This window comes from Octopus bimaculoides, chromosome 4 (assembly GCF_046866305.1).
Source record: "Octopus bimaculoides isolate indiv1 chromosome 4, ASM4686630v1, whole genome shotgun sequence".
Classification (NCBI taxonomy): domain Eukaryota; kingdom Metazoa; phylum Mollusca; class Cephalopoda; order Octopoda; family Octopodidae; genus Octopus; species Octopus bimaculoides.
The window spans coordinates 10,724,833-10,737,729 of record NC_142931.1 but is presented as its reverse complement, the minus strand read 5'-3'; the positions used below and the strand labels follow the sequence as shown (position 1 = coordinate 10,737,729).

The 12,897-nt window shown below is 35.9% G+C and overlaps 1 long non-coding RNA gene across 1 annotated transcript; it reads left to right on the top strand.

Annotated features, from left to right (window-relative positions):
• Positions 1 to 607: 607 nt before the first annotated feature.
• On the top strand, positions 608 to 6,422 carry LOC149135965 (uncharacterized). The gene is made up of 2 exons (XR_016241360.1): positions 608 to 1,613; positions 5,587 to 6,422. It is a non-coding gene; the product is annotated as an uncharacterized LOC149135965 (long non-coding RNA).
• Positions 6,423 to 12,897: the final 6,475 nt, after the last annotated feature.

Sequence of the window (12,897 nt, the reverse complement as noted above, 5' to 3'; positions counted from 1 at the left end):
AATCGTCGAAATATTTGTAGATATTCGTGGCACCTTGGGCAAGTGTCTTCTACTATAGTCTCAGGCCGACAAAAGCCTTGTGTGTGGATTTGGTAGACGGAAAACTGAAAGAAGCCCGTCGTATATATGTATATATATGTGTGTGTGTGTATATGTTTGTGTGTCTGTGTTTGTCCCCCCAACATCGCTTGACAACCGATGCTGGTGTGTTTACGTCCCCGTAACTTAGCGGTTCGGCAAAAGAAACCGATAGAATAAGTACTAGGCTTCCAAAGAATGAGTCCTGGGGTCGATTTGCTCGACTAAAGGCGGTGCTCCAGTATGGCCACAGTCAAATGACTGAAACAAGTAAAAGAGTAAAAGAGAATATGTGTAATGCTATAGACTTGAAGTGTTATAAAATTACAGCGTTTTCACAGTTTTTAAAAGTGAATTAGAGGTTAAAGTGCAGTATAATTTTTTCAGAGTAAGACATGCTTGTAAGTCTATCTTACGTGTCTATTTACACAATGGATAATGTTTCTATTTATAGGCGTGTGTATGTGTGTTTATGTGTTTGTGTATAAATGGACGAATGGGTTATCTGGTATTGCTGCGATTGCCTCGTTTCGTTAAGAGCCGTTATTGTGACGCAAGCGTGGTACAGTCAGTTATCCAGTATGCAAAACAATCACAAGATTACGTAATACGGTATACAAATCCCAACACTTTAGGCTTCCAAAATAAGCAAAGGAGCAACGACATGATGATTAATCAACAGATCATCAACAAGTGATAATTGGTTTAAAACTCTCTCTCTCTCTCTCTCTCTCTCTCTCTCTATATATATATATATATATATATATATATATATATATATATATATATATATATATATATATATATATGCATATATGGGCACAGGACGTCACCAACTGTGTACACAACATGAAATGCGAAAAGAAACGATTTAAATACGCAAAGAATGAGAGAAAAAGAAAACTGAAAACAGGACAAGTAAACACAGAGAACGACCCTTCATCAGTTGTCGGCTGTCTGTCTACTCCTCTTTTTGAACATTCAACGGCAATATGTGTCTTCAAAGACAGCTGATCACCTAAATTCTAAAATAAAATTTAGGATTTATGGAGGGTCAAAGTTGGGAAGAAAAATAATGACAGTGGAGACATACAAGGAAACCGAACGAAAACAAACATGAAGGGTCTTTAGACCAGAACGAGAGGAAAATAGTGAACGCTGGGAGAAATATTTATATATATATATATTGTAAGTTCCATATATATATATATATATTGTAAGAGCCATGGACCTTGATGTACTTCTCACTAGGCAATATCAAGAAAATCTGAAAATCTTTTTCCAACTCTTTGCAGCAATGGCTATATCTTGCCGAGTTTAAATTCAGAGAATTCAAGCTGCTTTTGTATCTGTTTTCGAAACACCATGGAGGGATAATTTAGTCCGTGATGTATCGAAGTGTATTGTTATTTAACTGTTGAAAATATAAATGTATAATAAAATATTATTATTTGAAGAGAAATTCGATAAACTATTAATAGTTATGCGAAATTTATAATGCTATGTACATAGATACGTACATCAATTACGTCGAGGTGAGTCCAGTTTTTTTTTAATGAGATATATGTGTTATGTTGTGTAATTTTAATATTGTAAAGAAGAAGTAATCAGAGAAATGTATTGTTGTGAAAACATAATTTAAAATAAATGAAGTGAATATGGGAACGGTAGTTCGTAAAAATATATCTATACTTATATTGATGTTTTCTGGCTGAATGAGACCATTAATATTGTAAGTGATAATTAAGAGATTTCACATAGAAACGCTGAAGGAGAGTGATATTAGAAACCGAAAGTTGTGTTTGTAAGAAGAAAAAAAAAACTGTTTGTTGGTAATATAATTATAGTTAAATATAAGTTATCTCGATGTTCAACAAATGATGAGATAATATTTATGCCGTTACGTATCTAATTATATTAGAGTGGTGTCGACGTGTATGTGTATGTATGCATGCATCTATGTATACATAGAGACATGAGACAAACCTATGTGTTTATACGGATTACTGAGTGTGTCCTAAATACCATGTCTCTCATGGTTATAAGAAAGAAGTTCACGCGTATTTAAAATTTAGTCAAAGGTATATTTAGTGCAGATGGCGTGAAAAAGAGAAGATTATAGTTGAGCTGTGATAGAAGTTTGTTGCAGTGGGTGTAGATAAAGCTAAACATATAATTTACAGTATAACGAAGACTGGCTGGTTGAACTAAAATTTAGATATCAATATTTGATTCTGGTGTAAGAGTTGGTGATTGAGAGGTGGTTAACGTCGTCTTAGGAATAATCCAAAACATGATACATGAGCCTGTAATGTTAAGCTTGAAGAAAATGGTATGGCGTAAGTAATAAATGTTAGTGTTATAGGTGGAAGGTCAGAAAGGAAGAAATGCTAGAAATGTTCAGATTTATAATTATAAAGTAGTTTAGAACAATGACACGCAGTGTACGCTGGTTATAAGTTTCCTAGAAATAGTAATGAAAAAAATGAGAAATTGGTGCTTGATATTAACTGAATGGGAAAGTGGCATGAGACATATATAGTGACTTTAACTGCTCTGGGTTGTAGTGTAGGGAAAAACGCATTCTAGAATTATAATGCAGCTTAGTGCAAAGATATTGTAAGTTTAGGTCTTCTCGGCACAAAAAAAAGAAGAAAAACCTATATAAAATATCAAATACAGAAGCGTGAATGTTTACTGATTGTCACTAGTACGAAGTGATGTGTATCCTTTAGAATAGAACAATGATTTGATTTTAAATGCATTATGTGATCAAAGGGAAATACGTTCAGAGTGGTAGTTAAGAAATGATAGTTTTGCAAAGATATAAAATCTCTCTGGTGTGTATAGTTTGGTACGCTTATTCTATTGCTAATATAAGATTTAATGGAATAGAATATCCTTTATTTCAAGTTCTAATTAATGGTTTCCAGTTTTAGGTTTCATATAAAATTTTTAAATGACGTGTCGTTGCATTTGTCCTGATTACCAAAAGTGTATGAATGTAAGTGGTATCGTAATTTGAAGAGATTCACAGGCATTGTTAAGTTGTTAATTTCTACAGTAGCTTGGTATGTTATATCTTGAGTTTTGTCATTAAACTATAGTAAAAATTTGGGAAATTTGTGCAGATACAATTGTAACTAAAGCTGAATTAATGATAATCCATTTTAGTTTGGATTAATTAGGGTACTTAAATTTTACGCGAGATTTTTTATAATAAAATTTAATGTTTTAGCGTAAAGTTTAGGAGATGAAACTTTTATTCAATTTATTATAAAATATTTTCAAGACTAGTGTGACTGCAGCAAGAAAACATGGCAGAGTAAACCATATTGTATTTCTTTTTCGCTGATATTATAAATTGGTCTTTATTTTCTATATATTGTATGTACTGAGAGCATAATTAATAATTACATTGATTTTCGAAAAGATTAGACAGTTTCAATAAAATATTTTTCTATTTTCGTTAGAGTGGTTCCAGGGTTTGCATATTTGGTGTAGTGTACCATTAGGTTTCTTGTATGGAGTATAAAAAGTGTTTGTTAAAGCTCAGAGTAATATCCAGGGCAGACACGGGTGTATGTCTCTAGTAATTTGCAGCTCTAAGTTTTAAAAAACGACATTCAAGTCTTGTTCTTTACCCTTTCGTTTGTTGAGATGTTAACTTCCATAATGACAGAAGTCCGTCCTTTCTTTGTGCATTTCATTCTCTATGTAGGAATTTAGATTTTAATTTGGATAAGACATATAAACAACAAAGTAGACGGCTTATACCGAATCGTTGACCCCCTCTATATCAATGCTAAATTGAATGCATTTATGGCCTTACGATCTTGGAGAATGATATTAATTTCTTGGTGTTGGTTAATATCTTGAGAAAATGAAGAATTTTTGGTGGTATTTGTTCTGAGAGTGAGGAAAAGTAATTCGTGACATCAAATTATAAGACTTTGAGGTTTGGTTTGTTGGGGAGAGAGGGAGAAAGAGTAGGAGAGAGTGGGAGAGAGAGAGAAGGACACGAAACGTAGCACAAGAGCTTGGATGTTATCCCATAACTGTAAAGGAGAATTATCTTTAAGTGTTGATACACTTTTATCAAGAAAATGTTTGCTGAAAACACAAATATCCCTTTTAATGAGGTTATTTGTTTAATAAAAGAATTGTGTGCAAAGTTATTCTTAGGTTCCTTAAAAGTGAAATAAGGGTGTTTTGGTTCAATCGATTCAATTCTAAGGATTTCAAGTGCAGTAATTTTTTTTTTACCATGGATATTGATGTCATTCAAAATATTCCAACCAGCTTATTAGTAAGAGATAAATAAGAATGTGCAGTAGCTTTTTAGTCTAGTGTGATAAAACACACAAAGGGAGATGCCACACCATGAAATTAAGCATATTAAATAATTGTGAACATAACTGCAGTGTACAGAAAAGACTTTTAGACGCTCATCAATCGTATTTATTTATAGTTTCTAAAACAAATATAACTTGAATTCTTTCATCATCACTCATGTCATTAATATACCCGCACACACACACACACACACACACACACACACACACACACACACACACACACACACACACACACACACACACACACACACACACCCATATACAGATACACATATGTAAAGTATTTAAAGTTCATATACATATAAACATATCTATACACACACACACAAACATATCAATACACGTACACACACATTCATATATATATATATATATATATATATATATATATATATATATATATATATATATATATACACTATAAAAGTTTGGGGGGGGGGGGGTAGATGTATGCTTTCCTAAACTTATATAATTGTTTTTTCTCGATAATTCATCGGTAAGAGTAATATATATATATGTATATATATATATATATATATATATTATATTATATTATATACATACATATATATTATATATAATATACATACATTCATACACACACACACAAACATACACACACACACACACACGCACACACACACACACACACATACACACACACATATATATCTTATACATTTTTCTCCTTCAATTAACTCTTTAATATAATATTATTTTTGGCTTATATTATTTTGCTGTTAATCTACTTTAATCGCTATTTTATTTCGCTTATTTGCGACCGACAGATGGTATCAGCAATGGAAAAAACCTATGGAAGCATAGTTATCTTGATTCAATCGGAAGATTGGCTACTTCTACCACCACCACCACCACCACCACCGCCACCACCACCACCACCTCCACCACCACCACCACCGCCACTGCCACCACCACCACCACCACCACTGCTAACACCAAATTTCGTTATTTACATTTAAAAAATGCAATAAAGCTTCAAAACTTTATACCTCTTGAAGTTCACTAAAATTAAATGAATATCCAGAATAATTTTCAATATTTTTCAATATTTTTTCTTTAACATTTTGTAGTAATATTTCAATATACTACGTAATAGTATTTTATTAAAATGGTTGTCCTTATTTAATAGCATATTTAACTCCAGCAAAGGAAGAGATCATCAGCGACGTTTTTCTATGTGAACTGGAGCAAGGGTCGGCATATATTGATGGACCACATCAAGCCTGCATAAAACAACAGTGCGAGGACTCCTGAGTTCACCGGAGAAGACCTATTACGTGCAATGGCGGACCGAACAGACAGGAGAGAATGAGTCACGGCGATCCGTGCAATAAGCACCACGGGACGATGATGATGATGATGATGATGACGATGACCAGTTACCCATCCTCTGATATCAATGTCATGTTAGAGTGCAGCTTAAAATACTTGTAGCTTCAATTTTCTTATAATTTGTCTTAAATAAAAGTTGTGAAGTATATTTGCCACCTAAATGTCGTGGACCCATCGGGGACGATGCTACTGTTGTTTATAGCCCCAGGAAGATATTTCCTCCAGCTGTCTCATGACACACTATCTGTGTCCGATCAGTATTTGGGAAATCATCGTCCCCCCATCTCTAGCCTTACGTGATGCACACGGGCCCGGGTTTCTGAATAGTAACCCGTCATCAGCGTCTGACAATCACCAGCTAGGGACGAGAACTGATTCCAGACGCAAAATACCATATGCTTTTTCCAGTGACGGGTCCGTAAGGCTAAGGATGGGAACGATGATTTCCCTTCGCAAATACTAATTGGACACAGACAGTGTGTCGTTAGACAGATGGAGGAGATAAACAACAGTAGCATCGTCCCCTATGGGTCTGCCACATTTAGGCGGCACATATACTTCACGATTCTGTGCTGCTACTGTTTACGTTTCGCTCAGAGATTTATTATTGCTTAAATAAAAGTTTTTGCTTTTTTTTATTCTCAAACCTTGCATAACATACGGTGACCCTTTCTTCCTTTACACTTCAGTTTTTCCCGCTAAAGTATCTGAATCACATTTAGTGTACCTCATTACACACACACACACACACACACACATACATACACACACACACAGCAAGGTAAGCGTTGTAAACTATCTTTTATCTTTCACTTGTTTCAGTCGCTGGCCTGCGGCCATGCTGGGGCACAATCTTAATAGGATTTAAGTAGAACAAATTAACTCCAGCACCTGTTTTAAAGCCTGGTAATTATTCTATTGGTCTCTTTTGTCGAGCCACAAAGTTAGGGGAACGTAAACAAACTAACACCAGTTATAAAACAGTGTGGGGGATAAAGGCATAAACAAACACACACACACATACATACATCTATATATATATATATATATATATATATATATATATATATTAAAATTAATGAAAGGACATACTAGGTATGTCTACGTGCTGGAAATAACAGACAAAACTCTTATTTAATTCACCAGAATAAACTGATAATAACTACAGAAATCAACCGTCCGAAGGCAAACGGGCTAAGACCATCTTTCAGCATACATTCAAGTATTTGGACTCACGTGGACCGGTTTCTGGATTGGCATAATAGCCCCACCTTCCTCAGTACCCGTTACCATGATAGAGAGCCTCACCCGTCGCGTTGAAGTCTATATCACGGCAGGAATCTCAAAAGAGGCAGTAGTGTTCAACTCCTTCTTTGACCAAATGCCAAACACATAAGATTAGCCATTGAAAAGGTGATAACACTGGCGGTGCTCCAGCATGGCCACAACTTTTGGGCTGAAACGTATATAAGAATATATATATATATATAATACCCACACACACGACGTGCTTGTTTCAGTCTACCTCTACCAAATCTATTCATAAGGCTTTGATCGGCCCGAGGATATAGTAGAAGTACTTGCTCAAGGTGACACGCAGTGGGACTGAACCCGCGACCATGTGGATGGAAAACAACGTTCTTACCACACAGCCATATTATCTGATATAGAACTCAATACGTTGGCTAGAATGGAAATGGATGGACATGTGTATTATATCGAACGTCGATAGTCCATTCTAAGTTTCGCTCTGATCTGGGTAAAGGATTTGTTGTTAATTTGTAGTTATTAGGAGGACGAGTTAACCTCTCTCTCTCTCTCTCTCTCTCTCCCTCTCTCTCTCGCTCTCTCTCTCTCCTTCTTTCTCTCTTTATACACACATACACGCACACACACACATACATACACGCACATATATTTCACATCAAGAATCTTGCAAAACAAATACATAAACGTATATATATATATATATATATATATATATATATATATATATATATATATATACATACATATATGCGCGTGTGTATGTGTGTGTGCATGTGTGTGTGTGTGGGGGGGGGGGGTGCGTGTAACTTTTTCTTTCAATTCATTATCTTGATGACTCACAAGATAAAACTCGAGTAAGAAATCAATTTTTAATCAATAGCATCAACATTGACAACAGTAATAATAACAACAACAACAACAACAACAACAACAACAACAACAACAACAACAACAACAGCAGCAGCAGCAGTAATAATAATAACAATAACAACAGCAGCAACAGTAATAATAATAATAATAATAATAATAATAATAATAATGATGATTATTATTATTATTATTATTATTATTATTACTATTATTATTATTATTATTATTATTATTGCCTTTGCACAGCTTCTAACGCTGGAGATGTACTACGGTGCCAGTTGTTCACTACCAGTTCCTATTTTTCCACTTCTTATTTTCGAGCACCTTCCCGAAGAGATGCAGATAAGTACAAAGCGACGTTATCCAGGGGTGAATATCTCCAACGGCATGCCTGTATCATCTAAAGGGTTCTAATAACAAATGGACTCCTTGATCATCATTTATATTCGTCCTTCCGCTCGAAGCGGAAGAGCCGACACCTCAATCTGTCCAAACAGGAATTGGGGAGAGGCACGATGATCAAACGATAAGTTATGACGAAAGCGATGCAGACATTCGCCTCATCAGCTCGACCTTTCAAGGCTAGCGTCCCGTTGACCCATTTCTGAGTGAAGACTTCCACCCTCCGTGTAACCTCGTCTCAGTTCCCCTTCACTTAGAGGTCCGGACCGGACCAACCCCGGTGCAGTTTAACTGGTCTGTACTGAAACGTCTCAGCATATTTTCTCTTTTAGTAAATTTACAAGGAACTTCTTCGACTTAATCACCAGATTATCTAAAATGAAAGCACAGGGTTCGCGGTCTTTGTCATAACATCGATACTGTGGTATGGCTGTAGTCAAAATATTTAAATGCGCCATTTGCTTTAATCAATCACCATTACTTAATTTTGTAAATGGCGACCACTGAAAACTGAGAAATTGACGACCGTTTCACTGCTTTGCAATTCGTAGTTCCATTCTTCATTTTAAAGCTTACTCGAGAAATCCCTCTCAGTTCTTTCAGCCTTGCGCACCACGCAACCTCTATTGCCATAGCCACCAGGCAGTGGAACACTGTTGCACTGTTTTGTCAAAGGCGGACAATGGAATGATCCTAACGATGGACTCGGCTGATAACCAAATTCGTCCTACACACAACAGCAGCAGTTTGCCTTAACTCCACAAGTCAGCAATATTCGTTCAAGTCAAAACAACGTACAGATGGTTTCGTCTTTAATGATGCCGTACCAGACAATGGCTTACAAGAATCGCAGTAAATAAAAATACAATGATATATCACGGATAACAGTCAGACAGTTAACACAGACATAGAAACGAGAACTCAATAATCTCTAATTGATTGCAATTGTCCAGGAATAAAATAAACGATTTATCTGGAAATATCGTCTTGATCTGTTTAGTAATTATTACAAATGTTACATTTGTTGTTTGTTCTTAATTACATATGATTGTCCCTTGTCTATTGATCGTTGTCATTGATGCTGGCTCTTAATTATACACCATTGTCCCCTGTCTATTGATTGCTATGGCTTCCTCATAGATAGAAAGGTACTATATATATATATATATATATATATATATATATATATATATATATATAGCATCACGCAAATACATACACAATACATATACACATACACAGACACATGCGAGCGCGTAGAGCATATCTTAGAACCCCTGCATTGCCATTCAACCAAAACCAATTAGAAATAGCAGCTAAATCTCTCTTAAATTACACCATATACGTAGTCAGCCCTAAATAAAATACTTTGGAAAATGTAAGTTTAGACATACCCCTAAAAAAAGAAGCAATGGCCATGCCGGGACTGCTTTTGATGAAAGGTCCCTTTAATCAGGGTTAATTCAAGGTTAAACCCATTGCTAAAAGCAGAACAAACAACACCGGACCGAAATGCTCTCGTTAACTTATATTTAATAGTAAAATAATATTTGAGGCAGGTGTTTACACGGCATTCATCGAACAGAAAACTATGTCAACACTTAACGGTAAATGACAATTCTTTTGAAAAGATTATGTATATGTCGCTTTTATTTAATATTATTCAGTAGATGCTAAACTCTTTTTTTTCTTTCACACACTCCTAACGCAATTAGTATCGAAAACACAGTTACACACAAGTACACACTAAAATAGCGCGATAGAATTCTTACACAGTTATATACACGAATATCAGGGAGCTTGAAATAGAACAAATGACTTCACACATAATAATAAACTCACTTTATGTATGAGATATTTTTCGCTATGTTAAAAGGCTTTACGTTGGATAAGCCTGTTAACATTTCCATATTTACGTCAAGCTAGTTAAGAAGTCAAGGCATATATTGTAAGCGTGTGGGAATTTGAGAATCTTCCCACACGTGAAAACAATGTAAGCATGGAATTTTACAAAACTAGCACCGTATGTATGCAGCACATTTGTGTAAAGGAACATATTTACACAAATGTCCGATCGGTCAGAAAACACCGTGAAAATTATTGTAAGCAGCATATCGTTCGCATGAAAACCGCATAACGGAATAACGAGAATATGAGAATGAAAAGGGCTGTTCTTTATTAAGATTTCAAATCAACCATCAACAACAGACGAGAGTTGCACGACACTAATTGATTGATTTAACTCTACTAATCTTTGCATGTCGCACATCGCTATACATTTCATATATTTGTACAGATCAGAGCTAAACTCAGTCAGTTTTTTTATTATTTTTATTGACAAGCGTCTTCAGTAGAAACATCGAAACATAAAGTAAAACTGTGAATCTACATTTTTTATTGCTATTCGCTTGTTTTTACAACTTACGCTGTAATGGAAGAGGCTTTCTAAATCACTTTTAAATGTATTGTTACAATGTTTCAGATAAACTATACGACTAATAAACTACACAAACAAACTACACGAACCTCCTTGAAAGAGACCACGCTTACTGTGCCTCCTCCCATGATCAAGCAATAAGAAGTAAAACAAATAGTAAAACAAACAATGTAATTACGAAATATACTTTTCTCCTCTAGGCACAAGGCCCGAAATTATGGGGAGTGGGGGGCCAGTCGATTAGATCGACGCCAGTACGCAACTGGTACTTAATTTATCGATCCCGAAAGGATGAAAGGCAAAGTCGACCTCGGCGGAATTTGAACTCAGAACGTAAAGACAGACGAAATACCGCTAAGCATTTCACCCGGCGTGCTAACGATTCTGCCAGCTCACCGCTTTTACTTTTCTACTCTAGGCACAAGGCCCGAAATTTTTGGAGAGGGCGCCAGTCGATTAGATCGACCCCAGAACGCAACTGGTACTTAATTTATCGACCCCGAAAGGATGACAGGCAAAGTCGACCTCGGCGGAATTTGAACTCAGAACGTAAACACAAGGCTCGAAATTTTGGTGATGGGGAACAGTCGATTAGATCGACCCCAGTACGCAACTGGTACTTAATTTATCGACCCCGAAAGGATGAAAGGCAAAGTCGACCTCAGTGGGATGTGAACTCAGAACCTAAAGACAGACGAAATATCGCTAAGCATTTCGCCCGGCGTGCTAACGATTCTTATTTTTTTATTGCCCACAAGGGGCTACACACAGAGGGGATGTTAAAAGGCTTACGTTGGATAAGCCTGTTAACATTTCCCTATTTACGTCAACCTAGTTAAGAAGTCAAGGCATATATTGTAAGCGTGTGGGAATCTGAGAATCTTCCCTCACGCGGAAACGATGTCTACGTTCTGTGTTCAAATTCCACCAAGGTCGACTTTGCCTTTCATCCTTTCGCGGTCGATAAATTAAGTACCAGTTACATGCTGGGGTCGATCTAATCGACTAGCCCTCTCCCAAAAAATTTCGGGTTTTGTGCCCAGAGTAGTAAAGAATATATTACATTTCCAAGGCGGCGAGCTGGCAGAAACGTTAGCACACCGGGCGAAATGCTTAACGGTATTTTGTCTGTCTTTACGTTCTGAGTTCAAATTCCGCCGAGGTCGACTTTGCCTTTCATCCTTTCGGGGTCAATAAATTAAGTACCAGTTGCATACTGGGTCGATCTAATCGACTAGTCCCCCACTCCTCAAAAATTTCGGGCCTTGTGCCTAGAATAGAACAGAATATTACTGGAGAGAACGTGTCACAGTAGTAGCCATCCTGCACTAGATGAATATATATGTTGGTTTGTTTACGTTCCCGTAACTTAGTAGTTCGGTACAATAACCCGATAGAATATGTACCAGACTTTAAAAAAGACAAGTACTAGAATTGATCTGTTGGCTAAAATTCTTCAAAAGCTTGTGCCCCAGCATGGCCGTAGTCCAATAACTGAAACAACTAAAAGACAAGTATAAAAAAAAGAAGCTCTTAATGTGAATATTTCATTAAAATAAGTTAAATGGATGACAATTAAAATTCTCAGATAAGATCAATTTTAAAATTCAAACACTGCTGGGATATTTTTTCAGCCACGTTTGGATTCCTTTTTTTTCTGATCTAGAAGAATATTTTTATATTATTATTTTTATTCTTTCATGCTGTGCACTCCACGTTCAAAATTACTTGCATTTACAAGAGCATAGGAATCTAAAAATTCCTATCTTTTTAAACTCATCAACTGGAAGCCCCTCACCGAAATGAAAGTACACATTTTCACTGAATGCGATAATTGATCAAGAATCCACATCAAACGAGAGGCCAGAAGCCTCTTACACTTTTTCACTCCAGTAAACATCATCACCAAGATATTGCAATCATATTTTGATTATTTTTGTTTTTGTCATTGTACAAAGTTTCTGCCGAATTCAAAGAAGTTTGTTGTTGATTCACTGCGCGCAACTGAAGCAGCATTGATTTAAAATAGCCATCTATCTATCAAATCTAAAGTATATACCATCTTTAAAAGATTTTATCTTGAATGAAAACGGTAGCATCTTGCCTCTCAACGGTGTATCTTTTATCTTT